Consider the following 20232-nt stretch of genomic DNA (forward strand, 5'->3'; position numbering starts at 1 on the left):
CTACCTTTAGCATAAAATTGTATTCTAATATGTTTATATTTTTCAAGCCTTTTTCTAATCAGCCTTTATAGCTTATTACCAATCTATAATTTCTTATCACCCTTTATAGCATGTTACATATATACCATATATATATCATATGTATAGCATATTACATATATATCATATATATGTGTATGATATATTACATACATATATGTATGATGATATATTACATATATATACGATATATATGTAATATTTGTCATTATTATCATTCACTTTCTGGGCACTAAGCCCCAATTTTGAAACATCTCTTATTTCTGCCCTTAATGAATTTTATGTGGTAGGGCAGTTCACAATTGTGATGTTAATTATGTTTTGAAAAATGAATAAGGAAGGCTGCTTAAGGGGAGAAGAGAAAGAAGAAACACTGACTTGTTCTTATGGAAGTTAAGTTCATGAAAGTGTATTTATGTTTTATTCCCTTGGAAAATCTGCATGTAACCCTAATGTACTTTAATTTGAAGATTATTACTTTATAACATATTATTTGTTTACCATTTTTAATGGTCTGTTTTTAAAGTTTTGCACATACACAGCCTTCTGTTCACAAAAGGCTTATCATTTGGCATTTTATATATATGTCCAACCAAGATTCCATTAGCACATCAGCCATTATGACAAGGAAATGGCTCTTTATCTTAGTTTTAAGAAACTGAAGGGAGACTACCGAGTAAAATAATGGACAAGAGCATAAAGTTTTCAAGATCCCTTGCTTTTCTCTGGATGGCAGGTTGAATTACTCATTTTCTCTCTTTTTTTCTTTTAACCCAAACGTTAAAATGGGAATAGCCAAAAAGTCACTGGAACTGTTGCCTGCAATTCTAACTAAAACACACTTTATACTCCACTTATCAGAGTCATTATATTCTTTATTTTGACTAAAAAAATGTTCAGGAGTCATTTTGAATGGCATTTTTCAAACTCTTCAAAACTATAAAGTTTACACAAGTTAGGACACTGTTGGAGTGTTCAGGGTGAAGAGCTATAAGTATGTAATCTCACTATCAAATAACCAACCTCAGAGATTCTTTCATGGCCACACTTCAAGGCCAGAAGCTAACCCTTTGACAAATGTGCAAGTGAGATAAGAAAAGGGAGCTGCTCAGTAAGACCAGCTATCTATCAAGGCCACTGGTATCTTATCTCTGCTTTACCTATTGGCTATCTTGTAACATGTGTACTATTAATTAAAAGTAATACATCTTCTCTTGTTTAGTGACAAATATGTTTGCCCACAGGGAATAGAGGGTAAGGGAATAAGTGAACTATAAGAGAAGAACCTAATTTCTTTCTTTTTTTAAATTTTTTATTTTTTTAACGTTTATTTATTTTTGAGACAGAGAGAGATAGAGCATGAACGGGGGAGGGGCAGAGAGAGAGGGAGACACAGAATCGGAAGCAGGCTCCAGGCTCTGAGCCATCAGCCCAGAGCCTGACGCGGGGCTCGAACTCACGGACCGCAAGATCGTGACCTGAGCCGAAGTCGGACGCTCAACCGACTGAGCCAACCAGGCGCCCCTAGAAGAGCCTAATTTCTTAACAGAAAGTCCTCTATAGGCCATAAAAGGGTATAAAACTTTATTTCCTCCAAAATATTTTAAAATGCTTGAGGAAAGAAACATTTTTGCACCTTTGGTTAGTTTTGTTTGTAAATGTTTACTTGTTCAACAAATACCTACTGACCCAGGCTTTATTAGAAGCTAAGAATATAACAGTAAACAAATCAGATAAAATCTCTGTCCCATAGGCTTGCACTTTAGTGGGAAATTCACAAAGTGAGTTTATGGAAACAGCAGAGAACTAAATGAGTGAATCCATGGATTCATAGATCTATATCTACTAAAATCCAAGTGTGTTGGTTATAAAGTTGCTTAATTGTAAGGAGAATATGGTTTCACAAGGGCAAAAGGGAAGACTGACGCATAAGACTTTTCCAGTCTTATTTTCAACAAATTTACCACTTCTATAAGCATGTTTTAAGATCCTATGAATTATTTGAAAAATAGTGAATACATATATGTGTATATATGTACACATATACTATATGAATACACACTTACATACACATATGTATATACACACACTGATATAAGGATCTTTGGAAGCATAGTGAAGAATATAGAGTGTTATATAATACTCTAGATAGTATTATGGTGTTCTTATTTTATATACTTTATCAACATCGTATTTTGGGGAACTCATCCATATTTCTTTTTATGTCATTAGTCCTTTTCTGTTGATAGTTGAATATATAACAATATATATATTCTTCCACTTAATGGGCATTTACAGTGATTCAAATTTACATCTACTATGAATAAAACGTATATCTTCTTGTGTAAGTCATTTAGGCATATGATTTCATTTCTCTTGATGAGCAGAGAAATGTTTTATTATCAAGTCACATATATCAAGTGTTCATGTGGGGTTTTTTGTCCATTCTTATCTCATTCAAAATCAAGAAAATATCTTCCTATATTTTCTTCTAGAAGCTTTATGTTTTTAACTTTTTCATTTATATGTATGATTCATCCAATTAATGTCTGTGCATAAGCTGTGAGAGAAGTTAAGGTATATTTTAATCTAAAGTTCATTTTTTTTCTGGCACCACTCTTAAGAAAGAATATCCCCAGTGAACTGATTCAGTTCCTGTCATTATAAAACAATATGTTTATAGTGTTATAATAGTAACGATAGTTATATTATGTAAGTCTATTTCTGAAATTTCTCATTCCAGTTATCTATTTTCATTATTATTGTAGGTCCATAGTAAGTCTTGAAATTAAGTAGTATAAATTCTTCATTTTTCTTTTCTAATATTATGTTGGCTATTATACATCTTTTCATTTTCATATACATTTTAAATCCATTCTCCAAATTTCTATGAAAGTTCTACTGAGATTACATTGGCTTGTAGTAAGTTTATCAGTTGATTTGGAGGGAATTGGCATTTCAAAAGTATTGAAACATTCTTAGCCATTACTTTTCAAATACATCTTCTGTAAAATCTCTTTCTCTTATGTTTTGGAGTGTGATATGTTTGACTATTTTATTTGATCCTACAGATCTAAGATTTTTTTTTAAATTCTCTTTTGCTCTTTGATTTGTTGTTTTCTATTTTAATATAGGTAATTTTTATGACTTGTCTTTAAGTTCATTAAAACTTTATTCAAATACTTCAGGACTCCGTTGAGTCTGTGGAATAGATTTTTTGTTGTATCACTTTTTTTTTAATTTTTAGGATTTCCACATAGTCTTTCAAAATACGTTTTATACTACTTATGTAATTATCCATCATATTCATAGTTTCCACCTTTTCCACTATTTCTTTAACATATTTATCATAATTATTTTAAAGAATGTGTTATCAGCGTATTAGACCCACTTTGGGCCTGCTTCTGTGCTGGTGAATCACTTTATTGCCTCTTAGCTCCTAGTCCATTCTCTGTTGAGCTGCTTATAATGTGGGAGCTAGAATCTGTAATTATTTCTCTTTTTCCCACTGACCTAATGGTGGATAGTATGTTGAACATCCAGTGGTGTTCACCTGCAGTGAATTTCACTGCACTACCCAGTATCTTCCCAGTAAATTCTGCAAGCATCACAATCACCTCATTAGCTCAGCAGCAGGCCTGTGGGCAAATTGCTGCAGAGTTTCATTGATGCCTTGCCTCTGCAGCCAATTCCCTGCATGCCTGCTTGGCCTGCAGTACCATAGTGAACTTTTCTGTTATCCAGGAGCTACAGACATGTACTCCCAGTAAAATCAGAACCTAAGCCATGTGTAGAGGAACCTCTTTCATACATTTTCTTTCCTAGAGTATTCTGCCTCAGCCTTATTCATAGTAGCTATTCCCCAATATCTGATGATATTTTTTTATTCCTTATTTACACTCTACTACTTAATCTCTGTTACTAGTTAATAAATATTTATTATAAACTCTCCCTATTCAAATGTACTGTGTGATTTCTGTTTCTTGATAGGGCCTTAACCAATACAGAAATGATAGCAATAATGGTCCCAGGAGACAGACCCACAGAGATGGTATTTGGGGATTGGTTTTGATGTATCATTGGGATTTTTTTCTAATATGAAATTTATTGTCAGATTGGTTTCCATACAACACCCAGTGCTCATCCCAACAGGTACCCTCCTCAGTACCCATCACCCACCCTCCCATCCCCCCATCAACCCTCAGTTTGTTCTCAGTTTTTAAGATTCTCTTATGTTTTGGCTCCCTCCCTCTGTAACCTTTTTTTTTTCCCTTCCCTTCTCCCATGGTCTTCTGTTAAGTTTCTCAGGCTTTAACACACTGCTAAATTCCCTCCTAATTAGAAATGGAATGCTAATATTTGAGGACATTCAGTGGCATTATAGTTAAACTATGGTCAGTATTTGATTGTGGTGAAGTGCCAATTAAAACAAGTGCTTTGGGAGTCCAATGACTGTTCCCTTGATGTTATAGCTGTAGTGATGACCGTAAGAACTGTGGTGTAAGACAGATTCTACTGTGTGCACTGCAGGACTTATAGAAAGCAGATTGATAAGCTCAGGTCCCTTAACTGTCAGTTCAAGTTACGGTAAGAAAAAATAGAGCATTTTCTTGAGGACCTACAGGTCTGTTGTTGCTGAAAAATCAAAGATAAAATGTAAAGACAGGAATCAAAGACCAAAAATGCACTTGTATGGCATGATGAGTTACAATATTAGTTGAATTACGTTTTGTTAGTTAAAGTTAGAGCATAGATTGGGAAACACTGAAACTTGGAATAGAAACATCTGGCAGACATATATGAAACAGGAAATCTTCATCTCCTATGTCACTCTTAATCGCATTTGTCAGTAGAAGTAGATTGCCCTCCTGTGTATGAGGGGATTAGGTTTCCTTTGCTTGTAAATTCTATATCCTTAAGAAGAAATGGATGCTAGTTCTACTCAAGACATATCACAGTCACTCCTTGTTACTGTTAGATCCATGACTAGTGTCAAATCTCACAGTGTTCCGGGAGGAAAGATAAACACTTTGACCCAGAAAGAAGTAGCTTAAACACCAAAAGATTTTCAAGACTTTGCTATTATATCTGTAGAAACCCAGAGGCCATATTAAATGAGCTAAGGAGGAAACAAATACTACTTATGTAAGTGAATTTTCTAGAGATTCTGAATTTAATGCATTACCTTATGCGCTGGAGGTGACTCAACTGGCTTATTATTTGGCTTACTGAAACTTGGACTTAATGTGGACTACATACAATAAAAATCTATATAATTCTAGTATTGTCTGTGGATATTTAGATTTTTTTAACATTTATTTATTTTTGAGAGAAAGAGACAGAGTGCGAGGGCGAGAGGAACAGAGAGAGAGGGAGACACAGAATCAGAAGCAGGCTCTAGGCTCTGAGCTGTCAGCACAGAGCCTGATGTGGGGCTTGAACTCACGAACCGTGAGATCATGACCTGAGCTGAAGTTGGACACTCAACCGACTGAGCCACCCAGGCACCCCTGTCTGTGGATATTTAAATGAAGATCTTTCAAGTATTCTGCATTTTCCCCAAATTATTCTTGCTATCAAAATTAGGTTGATTAAAAAAAAGTACCCTAATCACATTCTTTAAATATGTCTATATTTTGTACTTTGAATTTTGAGTGGATTTAATCATTTGATTTGATTCTGTGCTGGGAGAAAAACAATAGACATTTTTGGAATAAAGAACATCTTAAAATTTCTTTATAATCATGAAAAAATAAAACTAAACTGTATTTGGGATAGATGCAGGCTGTGCATAAATAAATAGTTGATTTTGGTGCTGAATATCATAACAAGAAACTGTAGCAGTAACCCCTTGTTCAAATTGAACAGATATTCACTGATTATGTGCGATGTAGTCAGTAGAAAGATGCATGATATCCAGTGTATACAAACTGGATATCGAGTTTGAATCCATAGATTCTGCCCTCAAGGATTACATTGTATTTGGGAAGAGATTGCTAAACAATAAAGTAAAGTCATTGCATTTACATATTATATATGCATTATATACACAATTACATATATATGCAGTACAATTATTATATACTTTTTACATGAACATCACATATCATTACATACATGAGTGTATTTGTGCATACTTTGTTTTTACTATAACCTTTCCCTATATTAATAATGGGGCACTTTGTTCTCTGAGAGGGAAAGGGGAGAAATAAAGGGTATAGTAGAATAAAACATAACAAAGCCATAAAAACGTTTTAAATGATTTCTGTACACTTAGAAGCTAAATTGAAAAAAAAAAGTACATAATTAACTTGATACCAGAGATGTATCATCACTTACATGACCATTGCTGGAGAAAACAATGAATAAATTCAACTTCTGTCTGGAGTAATAGAAGACTATTATATTATTTACTGTAGTTAAATTTGTTGGAAGCCACTGTTGATTGAAGAAAAATTGTTGCTAAACTATTTATAAGCTCAAGACCCTAATTTTGACTCCATGCGTAGTTTTCACGTTTATCATGTGGTATTTAAAATATGTTAATTTTGTGTTTATTTTTTTCCCTGTCAGTTGTTATATAATAGTGGAGTCTACATTTCAATAAATATTTGCCTACTGTAGTAGCACTCTGCACAGTGACTTGATTTAGACATATTCAGTACATTTCCTTTCTTTATGGTATATTTTTATTTGGCAATGAGATGGATACACTATCTTTTGATTTAAAACTGTACAAACTTTTAGTGATTGAAGCTCAATTTTAAGAATGAAATTATTAAGCTAATGATAATATTACTCTTAGACTTCACTGTAAAGTAAAGCAAACTCAAATCCAAATTTTTTTATAGGCTGTTTTCATGCTTCCTCTTTTTGGAATTTTTCTCATTATAGGAGGCCCTTATTTCTTTTTGGGATTTTTAAGTAAAAGGAATGAATATGTTACTATCAACAATCTCTTACATGCAATAAAGATTGTATGTTAGCTTTGTAGAAAAAAGTTTGAAATTATTCTTAAACACAATTGTGTGAACTTTGAAATGTTCTATTTTCTGGAAGAACTCATCAAGACCGGTGGTTTTCTCTAAAGTAATTCAGTGAAGTGACCAAATACCCCTCATTTTAATGGACTGTATCAGCCTCCTAGGAATTTTCATTGGAACATTAACTCGTTCCTTTATAGCACAATTCTCAAATAGCAGTTCTTGTCCTCTTTCAAAAAGTCAGCAATTGTGAAAGCATTTTTTTTATTAGAGTTGTTCACAGTTTTGTGGAGACATTATTTTTAAAGCCGGGTTCATTCTTTTTGATTATTCAGTTTGTTGAGAGAGAATAAAAATAGTTTTGAGTAATTGGTGTACATAATACTCTCATTATCAGATATTTAATAATTTCCCAAATAGTTGCTTTCCCTTAATTGAAAATTTTACAAATATTGATTGAAGATGTGATATGTCTTACAGTGCTAGATGCGGGCGTTGTGTAGATAGATTAAAATAAATCTGGAAATTGAAAAAAAAGGTAAAATAGGACCAATGCTATAAATAAAGAAGTATATGATATCTCTGCAGCTGAATCACTATAAAATTTGCAGCTGAGAATTGGGTAAAGCATTACAGGAGTTTAAGGAGAGATATCTGAAATACATACTAAAAAATGAGTGAGAATCATGAGTTGTTCAAAGAGAAAAGGAACAATATTCTGGGCCAGGGTCATTGTGGAAAGTATCAAAGAAGACTCAAACAAAACCAGTGAGAAACCCTGGGCATCATTCGCTAATAGTGTCATGTGGGAGAAGGGAAACGAAGACACACAACTGAGTAAGGTTTTGTTTATTAAGAGAAGATAGCAGAATGCTCTTGGTTCTAAGCTACAGAAAATCCCAATTCAAACCTGTTTAAAAACAGTAAATTTATCATGTTACATAAAAGAAATTCAGGTTCAGAAGTATGTCTTCAATCATAAGTGTCATCCTCAAGCAGTTTGGGCATCACTTACAGGCACAACAACATGCAGAGGTAGAAACATAAATAATATGTGTTGTACTCCTTTAAGGAAGATGGCCTGTGGAAACAATCAATAAAAATAATTTTAGAATAGGTATTTAAAAGACAAAATATATAACTAGAAATATATAAAAGTGAACTTTGAGAGTATTTTAAAGTGAAATTAGAATATTCCCACTATATATATACATATATATGTGTATATAGTATTGTATACACATATAATCCATTTATATGGAGAGAATATATAGAATTCACCATGTACAAATCCCTTTATGTGATATGTAAAACAGTTTAAATGAAAAGACAATCACATTCAGAGATAGAAAAGGCCTTCTCTGCTTTAGTATTTTTCCAAGCAATAGAGAATTCCTGTCAAGGAATTCTTAGCAGGTCTTCCCAAATTGGATCACATGCCATTGGCAAATTTATGATAGAGAAAAGAACGGGGCCATGGTGACTGACAGATTAATCAGTGAAGATTCCTGGAATCCTGGTAGCAGTCATCTTCTCTAGAGGGACATGAATGAATAGCTAAGGAGGAGTTTTGTTTTTTGTTTTGTGTTGTTTTGTTTGCTTTGCCTTGCTTTGCTTTTGTTTAAGGAAGGAAGATAAGGAGAAGATTGGGTAGGTGACCAATTTGTTCTTTACCAAGAGTACAAAGGCAAATATCCACATGTTTAATGAACTAAATGAATCAGTGAGACTCTTTCAGGTATGTAGTATCAAATGAGCATAAAATGTGTGGGCACTATGTTCCAGAATGATGTCCGGAGTCAAACTTATATGGTTTAAAAAAGATTGAAAAAGTCCCTCTCTGTTCTTTTCTTTGACATTATACTATGAGTTTGAATTTAACAAATGAAAAGTCAGCAGAGGTTCTGTGTAAGAGACGGTGATGATTTTTTCTTTTGAGAAGATAATGGTAAAAAAGATAATGGATGATAAGACCCCATAGGTTAGCAGCAAGAAAACCATATTTAAAATAATGGAATATACCAGGAAAATATTTTATAGGGCTAAGTTAAAAAAAATCAGTAATGATATTATAGAAGTGTAGAGGTTTTCTACACATGTATCTAGGGTTAATATATATAGGATTTATGAACAATGAAGCAGTGAAAGAGGGAGAGAAAAGCTTTAAGAATGATACCCACATTATATTAGTAGGGGCTTGTTATATAATAGCAATAACAGTGCGTAAGGTAAGAAACTCAGGGAGGAAGAAGACATTTTTGATACACTATTTTGAAGTTATTGATGAGATATTGTAGAGGCCACCTTCAATATGTAAATGGAAATATGCATCTGAAGCACAGGAAACATGAAATCAAGAGCTGTTACCAAAGCAATCATATCTGAAGATGTAGGCTCCAGGCCCAGGATTTGTGATTTGGTAGACCTGGATGAAGGCACTAATTTGCGTTTGTGACAGGTTCAGAGTTGGTGCAGGTTGTGCTGGTCCATGGACTACACGTTGTGAGTCACTGCTATGGAGAATAAAGGATTAAACTGAACAAAAAAAATCTAGTCATATTCCTGTACAATGTTGAGTGCTAATTTGAAATTGTGATCATGAGTTTATAGTGTTACCAACCTACTCTAATATTAAATATTTCTCTAGCAGAGTAAGCTCAGCTTACTCACTGAAAGCATTTACCTCTTGGGTACAGTCAGGACTAGGATGTCATAAAAACGTAGAGAGAAAGATGTTCATGAATAGGTGAAGATATTATTAAAATGGTAAGACTTAAAATCTTAACTGAAGATTTTAAAAATTATTCTGTATTAATATAACAGGTAAGCATGCAATATTTATCTCTCTTATCATTTGTAAATTGTCATCTTCAGGAGGTAATGCCTTAAGTCAAAGATAACAGAGCAAACCGCAAGGAGAGTGACTTTCATAAAAGGCAGATTTTACATTATTTCATACTGGGCTTACATTACCATTTTAGTCACTTCTTTTCAGAAATTGCTTTATAAACTGCTTTCAAGCTTGTTAGGAATTTATAGCTTCTTATTTGTTTTATCAACACATTACATTCTCAAGGGATTTTATAATATTTAAGGCTATTTAAGGCTATTTAATATTTAAGGCTAAATTAAAGCACAAATAGTAAAGTGAATACATTTAAATTAAATATTTTTGTAGCAATATTTAAAGAAAAAGTAAAAGAAGATTTTAAATTTTCTTAGCCACAGGATCTCCCAAACTACTTTGGCTGTCTGGAAGTTGAATAAATCATTACAGAAATAACTATACTGAATTTATATGCACTACTCTCTTTTTACCTATTAGCACAATTTTAAAGTTATTTTCAGCAGAAACATTGGCTTCTTTATCTTTTTAAGAGATAATTCACTAGAGTCTTTTCTTGGAAATAATTTCTTGTAGTTAATTTTTCAAAAAATTAATCTCTAAGCAGAATGGGCCACCAGAATAGGCAAGAATGTGTTGAGTTCTGCCACTTTCATCTATCCTATTCATTGGGTTCCACATTAAATTATTGTATATGAAATAAAATAGATTTAGGCACTTTAAAACAGAGCTTAAAGAACACTGTGAGAGATAAGCTTCCTTGTTACTGAGGAGTGGCTAATCATGGGGTTTGTCTGAGTTGCTTTACAGAAATACTCATGAACATGAGTATTTTGCACATACATGCAAAATATTTTGCACATTATGCACATATAATTAGTATATGCATTGCAGTAGGATTATTATTTTATCTCTCCTCGGTTTCTTCACCTATAATGTGGAAATACTAATATATTAGACGAATTAGTACTTATTTTAGTGTAGTGCCTGGCACATAGTATATATTGAGAGTATTGTCTACAATGACAACAAATATTTAGATATAGAAGATCTTTGAATGAGGCTTTTTTTCAACACACTGTTTCATTCGAAAGAAAGATCTTCTAGGTAGTGCTTCTTACACTCACTCTGTTGTTACTTTCTGGCTGGAAATATTAATATATTAAATTATATGTTTTATGTAATTGCATATAAGTGACAATGCCATACCTAATTACATGTAGAGGATTTTTATTATTGTTTTTTTTAATTGTAAGCATTTATCACAGTTGCCTGGTACCTGATACTGACTTTAATACATTCTCTAAAAAGAATGAAAAAAAGTTTTAAAAAAAGATCAGTAAGAGATGAACTTATAGTCACTTTAAAAGCATAATTCACTTTGACATGTATGGGGATATTTCATATGCTTTCTATTGACTTTATATTCACTATTGGAAAATCATAGACCTCAGTGTTAAGCATCGAAAGAAGGCCAGAGTATAATTTGGGGATTTTTACTGGCAAGGTGTGATAAAAAAAAATAAAAAGGCTTCTGAAGCCAAACAAGTAAAATTATTCATTAGTATTTTCTGTATCCGTAATACAGTATGTGAAACCACTTACTCACTTTTCTGTAAAGATAGCCAAGTTTGGTTCCCACTTACTGGTAAATGATGCCAAATTTTAGGTGGCATTATGTTGTTAAGATCAGATGAATGAAACTGTTTCCAAAGAGAAATTTTGGAAATATGAGTAATTTATAAACATTGAAGATTCTGAAACACTGGATTTCCTTTGTTCCTTTGCAAATGACTGGATTTCCTTTGCTGAATAATATTCCATGATATACATACCATCATGTGAAAAATAGAACAAAGGAAGTCCAGTCATTTGCAGCAACAGTAATGAGTTTGGAGGACATTATACCAAGTGAAATATGACAGAAAAAGACAAATACTGTGTGGTGTCAGTTGTATGTGGAACATCCCCCACCACCCACCTCATAGAAAAGAAGCAAAGTCATAGAAACAAAGTAGAAAGGTGGTTGCTGGGTGTGGGAGATGTGGGAAATGGAGAGAGGCTGTTAAAAGGGTATAAACTTCCTGTTATGAGATAAAGTCTGGGGATATAATGTATAACATAGTGACTATAGTTGATAAATATGTGCTAAGTAATTGAAAGAAATTAGAACTTTCTAAGAAAATAGAACTTACGTGTTCTCACCAAACTGATGGAGGTGTTAATTAACTTAGTAGGGATCCTTTCATAATGCATACATATATCAAATCATCACATTGTACACTAAATATTTTACAATTTTATTTGTCATTTGTAACTCAGTAAAGCTGGTAAAAGAAAAGGACTGTGTATTGTCAACCTACCATCACAGTGGCTGGCAGGCAGGTAATAAGAGCTCAGTGGTTTTATTTAGCAATTAACTCCTTTTAATAAGATAGTATAGGAGTAAGTTTCAAAATGCAGTTTTTTTTAAGACTTCTGAAAATGTTATATTAAATGTTAAAAATATGTTTGACATTGATAAGAACCAGAGCAAATATATTTTTAACATTCCAATGGAGATCTTTCATTTTTCTAAGAGAAGAATAATCTTGCAATGTGAAGGATATAAATTATTTATTGAATTAAAATTTGAAATTAAAAATATAAATAAACATAAGTAGGAAGTTGGAGATTTGAATTACTTGTGTACATAATTAAGCAAGTAATAGTATTAAAGGTTATGTTTTACTATTGCTTATTTTTATTTTACTTGATTTTTCATTTTTAATATTCATAATGATCCAGTTCAACTCAACTTTTTGTACTTTTTATACATAAGCCCTTGTCCATAAAACTATTTATTCGTATCAAACAGGTTTCTGAGTGTCATTGACTATTAGGTAATCATGGGAAGGAGTCAGCTGATTGATCTGAGTGGCTTAGTACGCACTTTGGCAGGGAATCAATGTTTTAATTGGAAGACAGTATTGTATAGGCACCATCAGAAGAATGTCTGGAAAGGGACAAATCAAAGGTAAAGCCATGTAGAAATAGACAATTTCAAGACCAAGGACGCAAACCTTTTTCAGGTGTGTGGAGCAATTCCAAGTTCAGGGTACACAGATAGCAAGAGGGTTAAAATAACTTTTGTGCGCCATGTAAACAAGGCACCTTGTGTTCAAATTTAAAAAGTGTTTGGTTGTAGTTTATTAACAATTTTAAATATTCAGAAGAATCTTGTTATGATAGTTGATGTATAGTCCTATGTAGAAGGATGGAATGATCCCATGTGGATACTACCATTTCTGTAATTCAGTCTGAGTAGCCACATTAACTAGAAACAATCTATTCAGTGTCAATGATCTGTAAAAAGGACATGTAAAGCAAGGAAAAAGGACTTGAACCAGATGGACTGGTTAACAATAGAACATTTTACAAATTGCCAAGAAAATAAAAACAAGAGGTGGGAAACCACAGCCTTGACAACAACATTTTCCGTAATCTGATGGAAGCAGAGATAACTCTGATGCTGCATTCTAGCAAACAATCATTGTGTTCACTGTGAGAACCAATTGTTCTTAGCCATGTGGAACCAAAATTAATTTCTAAATTATGAACCAACAGATTGCAATGTGCTTCCCTATCATTTAGGAGTAGAAAGAACCAGATAATTGAGTTTATTGTTTCAGTGTTTAGGGAATATGTTTAAGGAATATAAATTTTGTGCATTTTAATGGTATGGCAGGTTTCAATGATGATGACTTTTCAAGAGTAAAGAAAAAATAGGAAGGTAATGTCAGCAATGTCAGCCTAATGGTGGCAAAACACATTCCTCATCTTACCCCTACTCCCACCCAATAACAAAAATTCAGCATTCGTCTGTTGACAGAAGTGCCTTTGAAGCAATCATATAATGGGCTCTATACACCAAGGGACCCAGAGGAAGTCTCATTCATCTGTGCTGTAGGTAATAGGCAGACAGACCTACGTCCAGGCTGTGGAACTTGCAGTTGCCTGTGAACCAGCTCCAGCCCTTCTCAGCTCTTATCCAGGAGCACAGGGAAATTGTCTTATATAACTACTCATGGACAAGGGAGTCTTTGGGGGTATGTCCGGGTTTCCAAAGAAGGTTCTAGAACCTAGTAGCAAAAAAAAAAAATCTTATGTATGTATGCATATATGTATTTTCGAGTTTGAATGCCCTGGAGTGGGTAAGAAAAGCAGCTTGATATTACCTTCATTATCCCTTCCTCAAAACAACACAGCTTAGGGCCATGACAGACCTTTATCACCCTATGATTTCCCCATGGGGGAAAGGGAGAGCCTGTAAGTGAGCACCAACTTCTCCAGCTGTGTGTGACACTGCCAAAAGGGCTCATTTCACTCTTACTCCATCAAAAGTATTGAATCATAAGCTACATGACTAGGGGTCCAGAAGAGGCTGAGAGAGCAGTAGATAGGATTCTCAGGGCACGAAATGGATGTGGGTACTACTAGCCTTTTGGACTCCCATCAGGAAGCCTGCCTACTAGCCAGTGGGTATGCTTCGTGTGAAGATCCCTTAAACTGGTCCACAGATATTCCTAGTGCTCTATGTGCATCACCTACACACACCTGCCTTCTGGTTGCCTCTCTGTGTATACACTAGACTATGGCAGTGAGAATAAGCTTTGGCAATGAGGGTAAGCTTTGACACATGGCCATTGAGAATCTGTAGAAAGCTGGTGTAAATTTGAGAGCCAGGGAGAGACTACAAACTTGGGTTTTAGTACCAACTTTTGAAAAATAAGAGATGCTCTCAGCACTTGGCATAATGCTCTGCATGATTCAGAGAAACAAGGTTAAGAATTTTGCCACAAGAAGGAACGAGTAGCATGGAACAGGTGCGCCTATAAAAGAAGGTCTGAGTTGGTCTCAGAATCTCTAGTAGGGCTGATTCTGAAGGCAGTAAATAAAGACTCGAGGAGTTGACTGCTAATTCAGATGTGATGATATATCACAAAACTTCAAGGAGTATGAAAATCAAGGAAACACGTCATCACCAAAGGATCACAATAATTTTTCAGTAACCAAACCTAAAGGCTTTAAGATCTGGAATTCACCCAGTGAAGAATTCAAAACAGCTCTTTTAGGGAAACCCAATGAGGCAGAAAAAAAACACAGATAATTCAACAAAATTAGAAAAATAATACACAAACAAAATAAAAAGTTTAACAAAGAGTAACAAAAACAAAAACAAAAATTATGCAGCTAAAGAATACAATAATGAAGGATAAATAGACAGCATTAAAATAATAGTGTGGGACTTCAATAACCCACTTTAAAGAATGGGTAGACAGAAAATGGAATCCAGACAGAAAATCAATAAGGAAACATTGGAAATGAATTCCACTTTAGACCAAATGGACTTAACAGACATATACTGAAAATTTCATCTATCAGCAGCACAATATACATTCTTCTCAAGTGCACTCAGAACACTCTCCAGGATAGATTATAGGTTAGGTCACAAAACAAGTCTTAGCAAATTTATGAAGATTGAAATCAAATCAAGTATCTTCTCCAACAATGCTGATAGGAAACTAGAAATAAAAACAGGTAGAAGACTGGGTTTTTTAAAAATATATGGAAATTATACACTCCTGAAGAGCAGATAGGTCAAAAAAATAAAACAGAAGAGAAATAAAAAAAAATAACCAGAAACAAATAAAATTGGAAATACAACATACCAAAACTTATGGGATGCTGCTAAAGCAGTTCTAAGAGAAAAATTTGGCAAGAAATGCCTTATTGAGAAGAAAGATCTCAAATAAACAACCTAATCTTATACCTCAAGGAACCAGGAAAAAGAACAAAATTAGCAGAAGGAAATAACAAAGGTCAGAGCATGAATACATACATAGGCTTAGGAAAAAATTGGGTCTTGTAAAGGTAAACAAAATTGACAAACCTTTAGCTAGACTAAAAAAAAGAGAAGGCTCAAAGTCAGAAATGAAAGAGGAGACAGATACAAAGAATCAAAGAGATGACTAAGAGCAATGTAATATACAGATATAACACAAGAGATCATAAGAGATGACTAAGAGCAATTATATGCCAACATATTGGATAACCTAGAACAAATGGACAAATTCATAGAAACATACAACCTACCAAGACTAAATCTTAAAGAAATAGAAAGTCTGAACATACTACCAAAGGAATTGAATCATTTACAAAAATGATCTCAACAAAGAAAAACCCAGAGCCAGATGGTTCTCTGATGCAATATTCTACCAAATATTTTAAGAAAAAATAATGCCAGTTCTTCTCAAATTCTTGCAAAAAATTGAAGAGGAGGGAATACTCCCAAACTCATTTTACAAGACCATTATTACCCTTTTACCAAAGTTAATAAGGACACAACAAAAAAACAGTAACTGCAGACTGATATCCAGATGAATGGAAATGCAAATAAATCTCAGTACAGAATTAACAAACCAAATTAAACAGCACATGATCAAGAGGGTTTTATCCCTAGCATGTAAGAATGGCTCAACATATAAACATCAACAATTGTTATATAACAGAGTAATAGAGTGAAAGAGAAATTCATATTGTTACCTTAAAAGATGTAGAATAAGCATTTGACAAAATATAATGCCCTTCCATGGTAAAAATGATCAAGAAATTAGGTATACAAGGATCATACCTCAACATAATAAAGGCCATGTATGACAAATCCACAGATAACATCATACTCAGTGTTGAAAGGTTGAAAGCCATTCCCCCAAGATCAGGGACAAACCACAGTGCTTGCTCTCATCATTACTTTTCATCTAGTAGTGGAAGTCCTAGCCAGAGCAGTCAGGTAAGAAAAAGAAAGGCATCCGTATCAGAAGTAAGCAAAAATGTCTCTTTCTAGATGACGTGAATGTATATACTGAAAATTCTATCAACTCCACCAAACTCTGTTAAAACTAATCAACAAATTCAGTGAAGTTGCCAGATACAAAATCAATATAGAATCAGTTGCGTTTTCATACCCTAGCAGTGAACTATCTGAAAAATAAATAAGACAGGTCCGTTCGCAAAGCATCAGATACAATAAAATCCTTTGGAATACAATGAATGTGACAGAACTGTCCACTGAAAACTGTAAGACTTTGATGAAAGAAATTGAGGAACACACAAACAAATGGAAAGATACCCCATGTTTATGGATTGGAATAATTTATATTGTTAAAATGCCTACAGTACCCAAAGCCATCAAAAAAATTCTAATGACATTTTTCACGGAAATAGAAAAAGATAATCCTAACATTTTTGTGTAATCACAGAAGTGTCTGAATAGCCAAAACAATCCTCGGAAATAAAACCAAGCTGAGGCATCATACACCTCAAACTATACTACAAAGCTATAATAATCAATAAAGTATGGACTAACATAAAAACAGACACATAGGCCAATGGAAGAGTTGAGAGCCCAGAAATAAATCCTCCCATTTACATTCTACTAATATTTGACAAGGAAGCCAAGAATACTCCATGGGGAAAGGATAGCCTAACAATGGTGTTTGGAAAACTGAATAACCACATAGGGAATAATGAAATAGGGCTCCTATTGTAGATCACTCACAACAATGAAGTCAGAATGGATTAAAGACTTAAGACTTGAAACCATAAAACACCCAGAAGAAAACACAGGAAAATATCTCCTTGATATTGATCTTGGCAGTGAGTTTTGGATATGACACTCAAAGCATGAGCAACAAAACAAAGATGAATAAATAGGACTACATGAAGCTAAAAAGCTTTTGCCTGGCAAAAGAAACAACTAAATGAAAAGTCAACCTGCACAATGGAAAAACATAGACAAATCATATATCTGATAAGGGGTAAACATACAAAATATATTTGAAAAAACTCTTATAATTCAATAGCAAAAATAATACAAACCATCCAATTTTTAAAAAATGAACAGAGGAACTGAATAGACACTTTCCCAAGCAAGACATACAAATGACCAACAGGTGTATGAAAAAGTACTCAATATCAGCAATCATCAGGGAAATGTAAGTAAAATCCACAATGATCTATCACTTCATTCCTGTTAGGCTTTCTCTTATCAAGAAGACAAGATATAACAGATGCTGTCTAGAATTTGTAAGGGGAACCCTTGTGCCCTGTTGATGGAAATGTAAATTGATATACCTATTATGGGAGAGGGTATGTAGGTTCCTCAAAAAATTAAAAAAATCCTGACATTTGCAACAACATGGATGAACCCTGAGGGCGTTATGCTAAGTAAAACAGAGAAAGATAAAAACTGCATGACCTCACTTATATGTGGGATCTGAAAACAATAAAATTTTAGGAACAGAGATTAGAGTGGTGGTTACCAGGGGCTGTGAGGTTAGGGAAATGGTGAGACATTGGCCAAATAGTATAAACTTCCAGTTTTATGAAAGTAAGTTCTGGGGATCTGATGTACAATATGGTGAGTATAGTTAATAAGACTGTATTATATACTTGAAAGTTGCTAAGAGAGTAAATCATAAATGTTCTCACCACAACAAAAGAAGTGGTGCTTATGTAATAAAATGGAGGTGTTAGCTAACAATATAGCGGTAATCATTTTGCAGTATGTAAGTGTATCAAATCAACATGCTGCATACTTTAAACAGTGTTATATATCAACTTCATCTTGTTAAAGCTATAAAATACATAAATGTGATGCATATCAAAAGAAGAAATACAGGAAAACTGGAAAAAATTTGTTAAATTTAACAAATATTATTCTTAACCATAATTGGCCATCATATTTTTAAAATCTGCTATAGATGGGGGAGTTTCCATCTTTCCAACTTATTTTATTTCCCCTATATTGTCAAAACTTAATGGCAAAAGTTTCTAGAGAAGCTTACAAATATTAAGAGAGTTTAGTTTATGATAAATAAAGGTGTATTATGTATTTCTGTGAAGAAGCAGGCTGACCTGAGTGAACGCTTGTTTTAGAATTATATTACTGTCAGAAATAAATGTCATTTAAGAAATTTGGATATTTGAGAAATGTATTTCCATCTTGAAGGGTATATGTGGGTGTGTATATATATATATATATACACACACACACACATACATACATATATACATACATACATACATACACACACACCTATATATTCCTTCAAGATGGATATATATGTATGTATATATATATACATACATACATACACATATATGTATGTATGTATATATATGTATGTATATATATGTATATATATATGTGTGTGTGTGTGTGTGTATATATATATATATATATATATATATATATATCCCCTTCAAGATGGAAATACATACACACACACACACACACACACACAACTGTAACCTAATGACATACTTTTTTTTTTTTTTTTTACTTATCAGATAAAAATGCCAAATGAAACAGGGATAACTGGAAAATCTGAGTTTGGTAAAACTTGATGGAGAGGCAGAAGCAGAAGCATAGTGCAGCATGATGAAACACTTTTTGTCTCTCTCTCTCTCTCTTTTTTAAGATTCTTGTGTGCATTAATAAATGGTCAAGATGCCTTGACAGGTGGGCTTCATGCAACAAATATCAAAGAACAGGGAAAAGTGATTGAGGCACTTAAACACCTGGAACTATTGTTAACATTCTAAATGTCGGGATTTAATTTGTAATTGTCTGTATTTCGTATTGTTACATGCAGTTGAGATAGGTCTTTGATAACATATTTTGTAAGTGAAATACTTATGCTTTTATACATACATATTTCATTTTTTTAAGATCCAGTGTACAATAGAATTTCCTTAAAAATTTCAAAAATCCCCTGGAACCAATGATGTTCAATTTCAAAAGACTATTCAACATGTACCATGTTATTAATAGCATTTGCATATTGGTAATCATACTTATGCACTTGAGGTTATAACTTCTCTGTATAACTGTGTGGCTTGAGGTAAGTAGCTTTGTCAGTAAATGTATAGCCATTAGAGATCACATATTTCATAAGGCTAAACTCAAAGATTTATTTAGAATCTAGTTTTCATAGGGGCACCTGGGTGGCTCAGTTGATTAAGTATCCAACTGTTGATCTCAGCTCAGGTTATGATCTCATGGTTCAGGGGATTGAGACCTGTGTTGGGCTCCATGCTGATGACGCAGAACCTACTTGATTTTTTTTCTCTCTCCCTCTCTCCCCCTTCCCTGCGCTCTCTCTCTTTCAAAATAAAGAAATAAATGACATACTTTGTCAATGTAGTGGACCAAAATTAATGAATGGGTTAGGATGTTTTCACAGTATCACATTTATTTTATTAATACCCAAGGCAGGATCACTACAAATTTCTTGATATATTATTGCATGACATACATCA

Source organism: Neofelis nebulosa, chromosome 1 (genome assembly GCF_028018385.1).
Source record: "Neofelis nebulosa isolate mNeoNeb1 chromosome 1, mNeoNeb1.pri, whole genome shotgun sequence".
Taxonomy (NCBI): Eukaryota; Metazoa; Chordata; class Mammalia; order Carnivora; family Felidae; genus Neofelis; species Neofelis nebulosa.